Source organism: Diceros bicornis, unplaced genomic scaffold (genome assembly GCF_020826845.1).
Source record: "Diceros bicornis minor isolate mBicDic1 unplaced genomic scaffold, mDicBic1.mat.cur scaffold_194_ctg1, whole genome shotgun sequence".
NCBI lineage: Eukaryota > Metazoa > Chordata > Mammalia > Perissodactyla > Rhinocerotidae > Diceros > Diceros bicornis.
The window spans coordinates 221,603-232,079 of record NW_026691085.1 but is presented as its reverse complement, the minus strand read 5'-3'; positions in this window follow the sequence as shown (position 1 = coordinate 232,079).

Below are 10,477 nucleotides of genomic sequence, written 5' to 3'. Positions count from 1 at the left end.
TTGTTTAGGAGAGTGGTTTTTGGCATTATTAGTCAGGAGCATTTCTCTTAACAGGGCGTGACTCCCTGTGATTTTTTTCTTCACAGATCCAATCTTTCACAATGCATAAATACGAGTAGTTTGTTACAAGGAGACATAGTAAAGCAGAATGCGACCCTTAAAAATGTACAGAAAGTCAACTGGATTCTTCATTCTTAAACACAAAACTCATCTCTCTCCTCTCTCCCCCTCCCTTCTCCCTTTCACTATCAGCAATCCAAAGGAAGTTGTACTTCTTGTGCATGCATACTAGAGTTTGAGATCTTCTGTTAGGCAGTTCAGCCAGGGAATCTGCTTAGATAAAGATCCCCAAGTGATCTGATACAGGGAAGTTGGAAACTACTACTTTTATCAAAAGTTCTCAAGCTTTCTTCCACTCTATCCCAACATAAAAGTCTTTCATCAGGAAAAGTTGTTTGACATAGGCATAGTTCAAGAGTTGAGAGGGGGAGGAAAGAAAAAGAGGAGAAAAGAATGTCCATTTGGGGGAGATCATATATGATTTTAAAAAGGACTCACTCAGAAATTCTGATGACTAGTGGTGTAGTGGTTTGCATGCCCTGCTGCAGTGGCCCCAGGTTTGCAGGTTCGGATCCCGGGCACAGACCCACACACCACTCATCAAGCCATGCTGTGGCAGCATTCCCCATACAAAATAGAGGAAGATGGGCACAGATGTTAGCTCAGGGCCAATTTTCCTCAAGCAAAAAAAAAAAGAGAGGAAGGTTGGCAAAGGATGTTAGCTCATGGCCGGTTTTCCTCACCAAAAAAATACAAAATAAAAGAAATTCTGATAGGCTTCTATAGGAGAACATGTCTTCTCCTCCAACCCAGTTGATAATCATTGCTATACATGGGTAAAATTCAAGTTGCTCACTTTAAATACCTAAAAGTTCTCAGGCACTTTATGTATATTTTCTCATTTCACCCTAACGTTCCTACAAGGTAAGCAATATTGTCTCCATTCTACTGTAAGAAAGCAGGCTGAAAGACATTTATTAATATCCCAAAGTCACACAGCTAATTATGTCAACCAGTTGATGCATTACTGGTGATACCTACAAGAGGATGCATTTGTCTTCCTTCAAGAAGATTTAAGGCAGCTCCAAAGGAATGGGAAAGCTTCCTTTTTGTAAATCAAATGCTTGTTTCTAACCTTTTGCTTATACCATGGTTTGACTATTTGTGACTATTATTGTGTAATATCAATAATGAGAAAGTAAATGATGATATTGTAAAAATGCCTATTTAGATATATGAGATACCACTATGCTAAGTGCTTGGCACATAAATACTTAATAAATATTTTTGTTACTATACTGCTAGTATCATTATCAGAGTTGTAAGTGTAGTAGTAATAATATTAGTAGCAACAATGGTACTTTAGATACAATCATCAACTTCTCATGCAACTTAAATCGTACCAGTGTTTAGTCCCAGTAGGGATGGTATCTGCTTCCTTTCTCATAGAAACCGCTTAAAATTGATGTTTCTGTTTAAAAAGACACTGTAACAATCAAAAGTGATATAATTTTAAAGTTCAAAAGTCTCAATGCACAAGTATGTGTACAGTGAAGACTCTCCCAGGGCCGGCACCACAGCATAGTGGTTAAGTGCGTGCGCTCCGCTGCTGGCGGCCTGGGTTTGGATCCCGGATGCACACTGAGGCACCACTTCTGAGGCCGTGCTGTGGCAGCGTCCCACATAAAGTGGAGGAAGATGGGCATGGATGTTAGCTCAGGGCCAGTCTTCCTCAGCAAAAAGAGGAGGATTGGAATGGATGTTAGCTCACGGCTGATCATCCTCACAAAAAAACAAAACAAAACAAAACAAATTTCCAAAAACAGTCATACAAGTGACTGCTTAGAATAGTACAAATGAATCTACATTTCATTATCTCTTCAATAAAACAGTTCCCAAATGCTGCCAAATACAACATAATTTCTTTGGAATTAGATTATGCAAAGATACGAGTAAATAAATGAAGACACCTGGCTGAAATGACCGAAGAAGCTTCATGTTCCTCCTTGAAACCAACCATAACACAGAAAGAAAAAGAAAATTCCAACTTCAAGGAAACAAAACCACACTCAAACGTTATTAAAAAAAAGAAAATATTATTAAAAAAATTAATTTCAAAAATATCACTATTTCTATGAGTTTTACACTAAAACTATTATAGTAATTCTATGCTGTGGAATATTATAAAGCAATTAGAAACAATAAGGTAGATCCACATGTACTGACATGAAAAGATTTCCAAGAAATATATTAAATCTCCAGACCAAAAGGAAAACGACAAGCACCCAGAAATCAACCCTGAAAGCACAGAAATGTATAACCTTAATGACAGAGAATTCAAAATAGCTATCATAAAAAATCTCAATGAAATATAAGAAAACAGACAATTCAATGAAATCAGGAATTTTTTCACAAAAGAGATTGAAACTATAAAGAAAAATCCATCAGAAATCTTAGAGCCGTTAGTTAGTCTTCACTAAGTGCTTTAAGACATTTGATCAGTTTTAGAACAAGTAGCAGGGATCTTCCTATCGCACACCCCCTCTTTTCCCAGAGTGTGTGTGGCATGAGGGTGGAGGCTGCACGTGCAAGCCGGTCATGGGAAATGTCACTTCAGCACTGGTTTCTGGGCAGAACTGCAAGATTTAGGGTGGAGTTATTTCCTTCTTTCCTCCTTGTCTTCTGGGGTGCCTCCCTCTCCCCACAGTCCCCCAGGTGGGCTCAAGCACCCAGGATGGCAGCTATGATGATGGGTGACCCGAGTTCACTTTTGGTTGCAGCAGCAGGCTGCTGCTGGCCTTTTGTAGGCCACCTTTCACATGTGGTGCCTCAGAGAGTCTTTGGAGCCGCAGCAGCACAGAACGTCTGATTTTGCTTGTTTTAGTCTCAGAGAAACTGATACATGTTGTTTTGCATGTAGTAGCATCAAAGGGAATTTGTCCTGCAGTTCTGAGTGTGCCCTGCCCTGCCTGGCTCTCGACTCTTCATTTTTCTTGCCACATCTGCGTCTGTGGGTGCCACCCACCTGTCTTTCTCAGCACCTGAAGCTCAACGAGAAGCGCACACTGGCCTTGCCTCCCTGGAGTCTTCAAGGGCGCCCTGCTCTATGATCACGTACTTTGGGGCATTAGCTCTAAGCAGCCTGTCCATGGTGGCTATCTGGCTGGTGGCTCACCCTGCCTGGATGCCAACCTGGTTTCCACCCTTCTCATTGAGCGAGTAGTGGACACCCACCTCAGCCTGCAGAGACTCCTGCCTGGGCTCTGCCAGTGAGCCTGGGGACCACCACTGTGAGTTTTGCAGGAGGAAGAGAGGAAGAAGTCCAAGCTCATACCCAACTATGTCTGGCCGTTAGTCCCTTTCAACCTCTTCAGATACTTAACCTGGTCATTTACTGGGAAAGTAACAGGTTTAAAACATGATTCCAGGCCGATGCCCGCACCAGGGAGCAGAAGAACAGAGTCTGTCCCCATTAGTCCTGTTACCAGAGGGGCAGGAGCTGGGCAGGGAGCAGGACAGAAGGAAAGACCAGTGCTGCTGCAGCTGCTGTACTTGTCCCTCACCCACACGTACCAGGTTTCCAAATGAGCCTGTGGGGCCAGCACGAGCCACAGAGGAAAGGCTAGACAGAAGCAAAATCCTTCTTGACTCTTCTTTTGGGTGCCCACTGGGCTCAGTGGAGGTCCAAATGCTTACCCCATTTCTAAGGAAGTGCTTTTGTGGGTCTTCAGACCTCCCCCCAGCTGATGGTCTCTGTCCTCAAGCCCCGGACAGAGGTGATGGTGCTCTGAGCTGACAGCTTGTGACAGTCCTTCAGGCCTGGCCTCTGAGGTTCACTCTCATAGTAGGCAGAGTCCCCCTGAAGACAGCTCAGCCTGGGCCTCCTCCCAGCATTCACCCCTGGTGCTTGGGAAGCATGCACAGCCTCACACAGCTCCCTGTGGCCCTGAGGACCTGGGAGTTGGCCAGTCTCTGCCTTTAGAGCCTTGGGACAGGTGTCGGGTACCAGTCTCTGTGAACTTTGAGCCCCAGGGATGCTCCACATGCCTCAGCTCAACATCGCCCGGGGAAGACAGAAGCAGAATGCAAAGACACTGACAACTCACTCAAAACACAATCTCTCTTTTGGACTTCTGACCCCATAGGCAAGGTGGGACCCCACAGCAGATGAACCTCTCCTGGAAGGAGGAAACACACTACTATGGTCTGATAGCTTGACAACACAAGAGTTGTCTGCAGGGCAGAAAAACGTGGAAAGATCAGATGAGAGTGACTAAAAGTTGGTGTCTAATGCACAGCTCATACACGTTTACAAAATTAACATGTCAGAACAAAAATAGCCTTGGTTCTCACAGCTCCTCACCTCCTTCTGGGATTTACCTGCTGCTGTGGCATCCAGGTAACCATCAAGAGCCCAAACGCAGCCCTGCAGGCTGTAGACATGAGACTGGAAAACCCTGCACCCTGGCATGGGAGGGCCACGGGGGGAAGATTTGAGCCCCTGGAGCCATTTAAAATTTAGGAGAAACCAGCCATGAAGACTTGGACACCATCCTCAAGGGCAGTTCCTTGCCTTGGTCTGTGTGGATGCACGGTGAAGGAGGGTGCTCCTAGGCCCCAGTGGGTGTCAGAGTCCCAGGCCCACACCAGGTGTTGTCCAGCCTGTCCCCAACACCTCCACTCGGCCTGATGGAAGAGGAGACCAGCAACCAGTGGGGTGCTTACCTGCTCCCCAAACCTGCTGGTCCAAGTTGCACTGCAGGGATTCCAAAAGAGCAGAGGATGTTTTGGGGGACAAAATAACATGTTCCATCTGTCATTCATTGCTCCTGACTAGACACAGTTCATCTTTACAACTGAGACCAAATGGATGGTGAAGGAGTCCTGAGAGGAGAGGGGATGTTGGAGATGCATGACAGCTATTGCTGGGTTAGCCGGTGTCAGCAACACCAGAGCACCCTTCCTGTGACCCCATTCACTCCCATTCTGCTCTGGGCTCTCTGAAGTCCCAGGGAGCAGGGGCCAAGGCTGGGGCCTTAGGAGTCAGATGGGCCCGACCAGCTATGTGACCATGGGCCAAGTGCCTCCTGGATAGGGGGACTCAGGGAGACATAGTATGTGCCGATGCTCACTTATTATTATTCTTCTGATTGCTGTTGTCTTTCCCCACCCCAGACAAGACGCTGGGCTGGATTCAGTGCAACTGCATCTATGGAGTGTCTGCCTGTGGCAGGTGCCAGAGGGGCAATGATGAAAAGGATGCTAAGGAATACTTTAGACCCATTGCAGGCATCACTCAGGAGGCGTGGGAAAGTAGAGGGTGGAGTTCTCAGGAATGGATTGAGTCTTTAGAATATTTGTCCCCAAATGTCCTTAAATAAGATAGACTTTTGGTGCTAACGTGCCGCATAATTAAAACAACATGACAAAATAACCCTATAGGAATTGTGTTCACGGGTTTCCGTATCTGAGGGTCTCATCTTTGCAGGGCCTTGATCGAGTGCCGGGCCTGAGAAATACCAGACTTGCTGCCAGTGGCTGAGGACCCAGATGCCAAGATGTGGGGCTCTGAGCCTGCTGGCAGGATAGGACACACTGCTAGCACAGGCTGTCTATGGGCATCCGATCCTTTCTTGACCTACTTTGTGTCAACGCCCATACTCTCTAGTTTTGGGCTGGGACTTTTTCTAGCAGTGACAACTTGGCCCTCAGCTTCAAAAAGTATGAACCAAAGCATATGCTTGCCTTTTGAAATGCTGGGGCCGAAGGCTCTGTGGCCGCCCCATTTGGCCGCACTCTTCATTCCCACACTGGAACATTCACGCTATGTCTGCAAGAACAAGCTACTCCCTACACATGCAATACAGCAAAGCCTTTTTTCCAGGAACACACATGACATCCAGAGAGCTCATCATGGAGACTGGGACCCCAATGGGTTTGACCATGTAGAGTTCATCTTTCCTGCAGACACAACATTTCTATTTCTCCCTTTCTACTCCTGGCACCTTTTTTGGGTTTCTTACTCAGTTGAGTCCTTTGGGAAGTGGTTGCTGAGCTGTGTAGGAGAGCGAGAGGAGTGTGGGGGCTGATGCCTGATATGAAGGAGAAGGAGGCCCAAAGAGGCAGGAGACCCTCCCAGGAGCCTCACTGGCCCAGCAGGGAGGTGGGAGCCATGGCTGCCCCTGGAGGAGCCTACAGAGTGGAAAGGCCAGCCCAGCGCCCTTCTCCCCAAATCTCCCCATGTGCTCCCTCCTGGGGCACTGCCACTGGTGGCCTTCAGCCAGCTGCTGGTCTTGCAGCTCAGTGGCGAGCTCTCTTGTGAAGAGGCTCTGAGCGGTGCTCTGTGAGGACAACACAGCCCATCTGCCGTGTCATGTGTGCAGGTAAATGCCCCTGCTCACCTTTGGGGAGCAGATTCTCCGGGTCCAGGAAATGTCCCTCCTGAGGGGACACTCAGAAGAGGGAGGTCAGTGGTCAAACCACAGCCCAGACCTGCTGCAGCTGGTCCTGGGGCCAGTCTGACTGTCACTGCCTCCCCTCAGCTGTCCTTTCTCAATGTTACTCACCCTGAGACCCCCTCATCTCAGTCGTTCCCCAGGTGGGTGATGCCAGACTTCCTCCTTCTCACACGCTGGTCAAGAGGGCGGTGCATGTCCACTCATGGTCACTACGCCTAGGAGCAACTGGTCTGCACATATGAGCTGCCTGCTCACTGAAGTCTAGTTACGAAAGTGTTGGGAAGAACCATCTGGAGCAAGAGTCACACTGGTCTCCTCCCAGAGGAACTCAGTTTGAGTCTGCCCAGCACTTCAAAGGCCCTGCCATCCAACTCAGCAGAAGGAAATGACCCACAGCCAAGAAGCTGGCCCTGTGGGGGCTCACTGACCTCAACCCTAACATTGCTGGGGTCAGCCTTGAGGGGTCCCAGCCATAGGTGGGGTTTGCAAAGGCCACTAGGCCAGCTAAGGTCACTGATCATTGAACTTTTGCTCCACATCAAGTTCAGAAACCCCACTCAACTCCTCCACCTCCCCTTCTGAGAGGCGCAGCCCCCGGCCACAACTCCTCCATCCACTGTCTTAATCCAGAATGCTTTCATCATCCTATAAAGCTTCCTCATGCCTATTAGCGGTCACTTCTCACTCCTCCCTCCCTTCCCCACCCCCTGACAAACACTAATCTACTCCCTATCTCTATGGATTTGCTGACTCGGGACATTTCTTATAAACGGAATCCTACAATATGAAAATACCTAGCATGATGTTGTGAAGGTTCATCCATGTTATAAGTGTGTGTCAGAACTTCATTCCTCTTTATGGCTGAATGATATTCCATTCCATGGAGATACCAGCTTTGGTTATCCATTCTTCTGTTGGTAGACAGTTGGGTTGTTCCCACCTTTTGGCTGTTGTGAATAATGCTGCAATGAACATGTTCATTCATGGACTTGTCTGAGTCCTTGTCGCAATTCTTTGGATTACACAAGTTTTGTAGGCTCTCAATGCACCTTCCAGGAGTTTTCTATTTCCCTTCACAAGCTGTACGTTTCATTGTCCTACTGTCTGGCAGACCCAGTCCAAGGACACTGGAAAGCTAGTTTTGCCATTGATCTCAAAGTGCAAGGGTCACAGGGGTGAATTTTTTCTTTATGAGCATCTGGACAAATGAGGGTAATTGACTACAAATACCAGAAGAAACTCTAGCTAATTTAAGCAGAAATAAACTACAAGCAGATGATCCTGTAGTTCACAGAATTCACAAATATCTGGACAATCGGCCTGGAGAATGTGCTGGAAGCAGGGGGCCGTGGGACACCCCAGCCCTACTCAAGGAAGAGCCCAGTCAGTAGGCCACCCTGGGCCTTCAGACATGGGGCTGAGGCCACAGGTATCATTGATTGGGATCTGCGCTGTGTTAACACAGCTCCCCGACAACACCTTGATTTCAGACGCCTGGTCTCAGAACCGTGAGAGAATGTTTCTGTTATTTTAAACCACCAACATTGTGGTGATTTGTTACAACAGTCCTATGAAACTTACACACACACACACACACACACTCACACAGGCTAATCTCATGTCCAGGGGCAGTGCTCTCCACATCAGGCTGAATCACAAGCCATTGAAACGCCCACTTGAAGACTGGAGAAGAACTCCTGCCCAAGGTGAGCTTACCAGCCCCCTTAATCCATGTGGACTTTCATGTCTCTTTGCCTTGAAACCTAACATAGTCACAGGTTCTGGCCCTTGACTGGACGGGAAGTGCATTGCATGCATTGTTGTTAGAGAATCAGTGAGGATCCATCTCTCTGACATGAATAATTCCAAGGGCCTCTGGGTGGGGCAGTGCACACAGAATGCAAAATTCCTTCCTGCCCACAGCAGTCGTGGACGGAGTCATTGGTGTGTGAGGAGCCATGAAAGGGGGACACAACAGGATGGCTGACCCTCCTCAGGAGCAGCTGGAAGATATCTTAAAAAAGAGAGCCCTGAGCTTTGTGGTTACCATATGCGTGATGCACCCCAGCAGGGGAACAGCATGGTTGGGGCTGGAGGGTTCACAGAACGTGAACGTTATGGGGCCTGGTAAAGGTGGATTTACCCACCCCTTGGAGCAAGAACTTGGTAGCAGTGGGAATGTTCTGGAGCCATCCCCCTGCCAGGCACTGGCACACACACATACATATGCACTCATGCACAGACACATATACAGCACAATATGCACACACAGAGACACACACAACTCTGCACATGCACACACTCAGAAGACACACATGCACACGTGCGTCTACGCACATACACACGGATATGTGTGGGCACAAAAGACATATATGCACGTGTACACATGCATACAAATAGAAAGACACATGCACAGAGAGACATGTGTAGACAGGTATACCCACATGCACACAAACACACAGATGCACCCACACATGCACAGGAGCAAGATGATGCCATTTGCATTTGGTAGAAAGTTCTGGGAGCAGAATGGAGGAGGAACGAGGGGCAGGGAAAGCAGAGACCACTCAGGGTGTGTCAGTCAGTGCAGTCACCCTAGTACTCACAAATCTGGAACGAGGGAAGGGCAGCAGTATTAGAGAGTTTCTGGGAGGGCTGGGCAGTGGGCATGTGTGTGTCCCAGGTCAGCCACCTGCACTGGGTTAGGGTCTCAGTCCTGTTGTTCAGAACCCCAGGTGGACTTGGGCCAGAATTTGCTCTCTTCTGTCTTTGATGGTGTCTCCTAGGCAGAGCGGGACATCTTCCTGCCCAGCAGGTGAGAGGGGAACTCAGTGAGGCCTTGGACAGATTTCCATCCACAATGGGTCCCTGCTAACCCCTTACTCCTGGTGAAGTTATAGCCAAGTCAGGTAGCCTTTCTAAGACATAGTTTCCTCAGAGGCCAAAGTCATGTTTTGGAAGAAACTTTGCGTATTATAAGCCCATCTATAAATGTGAGGACTGTTGTCCCTATTATGTGTTTATATTTTGCTAGACTACTGTGCTGGTGTTGCCATTATAAATCAAACACATTGTTACAAAACGTGTTATCAACTTCAAAAATCCATGGTGCTGTTGGAACCATATTTGAGGTCTGCAAATATCTAGGTGCCACCCAGTCCCTAGTCACTACCCTCCCACAGGGACCATCACATCCTCACCTCCTTGGGACCCCTCTGTGCCTCTTGTTGGTACTTATGTGACCTGGACATCCCTGACACTCAGGCCTGGGCTCCACCCATCCCCAACTGTACAGTACAAGGTTCCTGCCCCGTGTCTGCCCACTTGCCTCCCTATGCCCACTGTCCTTCTCTCGGAGCTGGTCAACATGCTGGCCTCAGTCTTGTCCACCCGGACCTGAGGACCCAAGTTCCCGTCTCTTTGCCTTTTCCTTCTTAAATGCCAGTGTCTAGGTCCTCCCTCTCCCCTACCCCTGAAAAGACTGGTCTCATTCAGTCCTGAGAGTTGTCCTCAGCCTCTCAAGGAAAGTGAGTCCCAGAAGACCCAGGAGTGAGGTGGGAGCTGGTGCTGGGAAACCAGATCCTGGTGGTTGGTCACACCCAAAACCTGGGGAATATCATGCATGTGTGCTCATCATCAGAATGAAACTGTACTGTATTTCAGGGGAAACGGTTTGGCAATAGTAATGGTTGGAGGACATGAGGCCTTCAACAGTGTCAGGACAAAGGAAAGTCTGGACATATAATCATTATAATTTTCATCCCATGTTCCTGAATTAAATGAATGGTCGGATGGATGCTGGATGGATGGATGATGAATGGATGGATGAAAGGGTAGTTGATGCAAGGATAGTGAGTGGATGGGTGAATGGATGGATGGATGGGTGGGTGGATGTGTGGTTTACAGTTGGGTGGATGGATGAGGGATAGATGAATGGATGGATGAATGGTGGATGGATG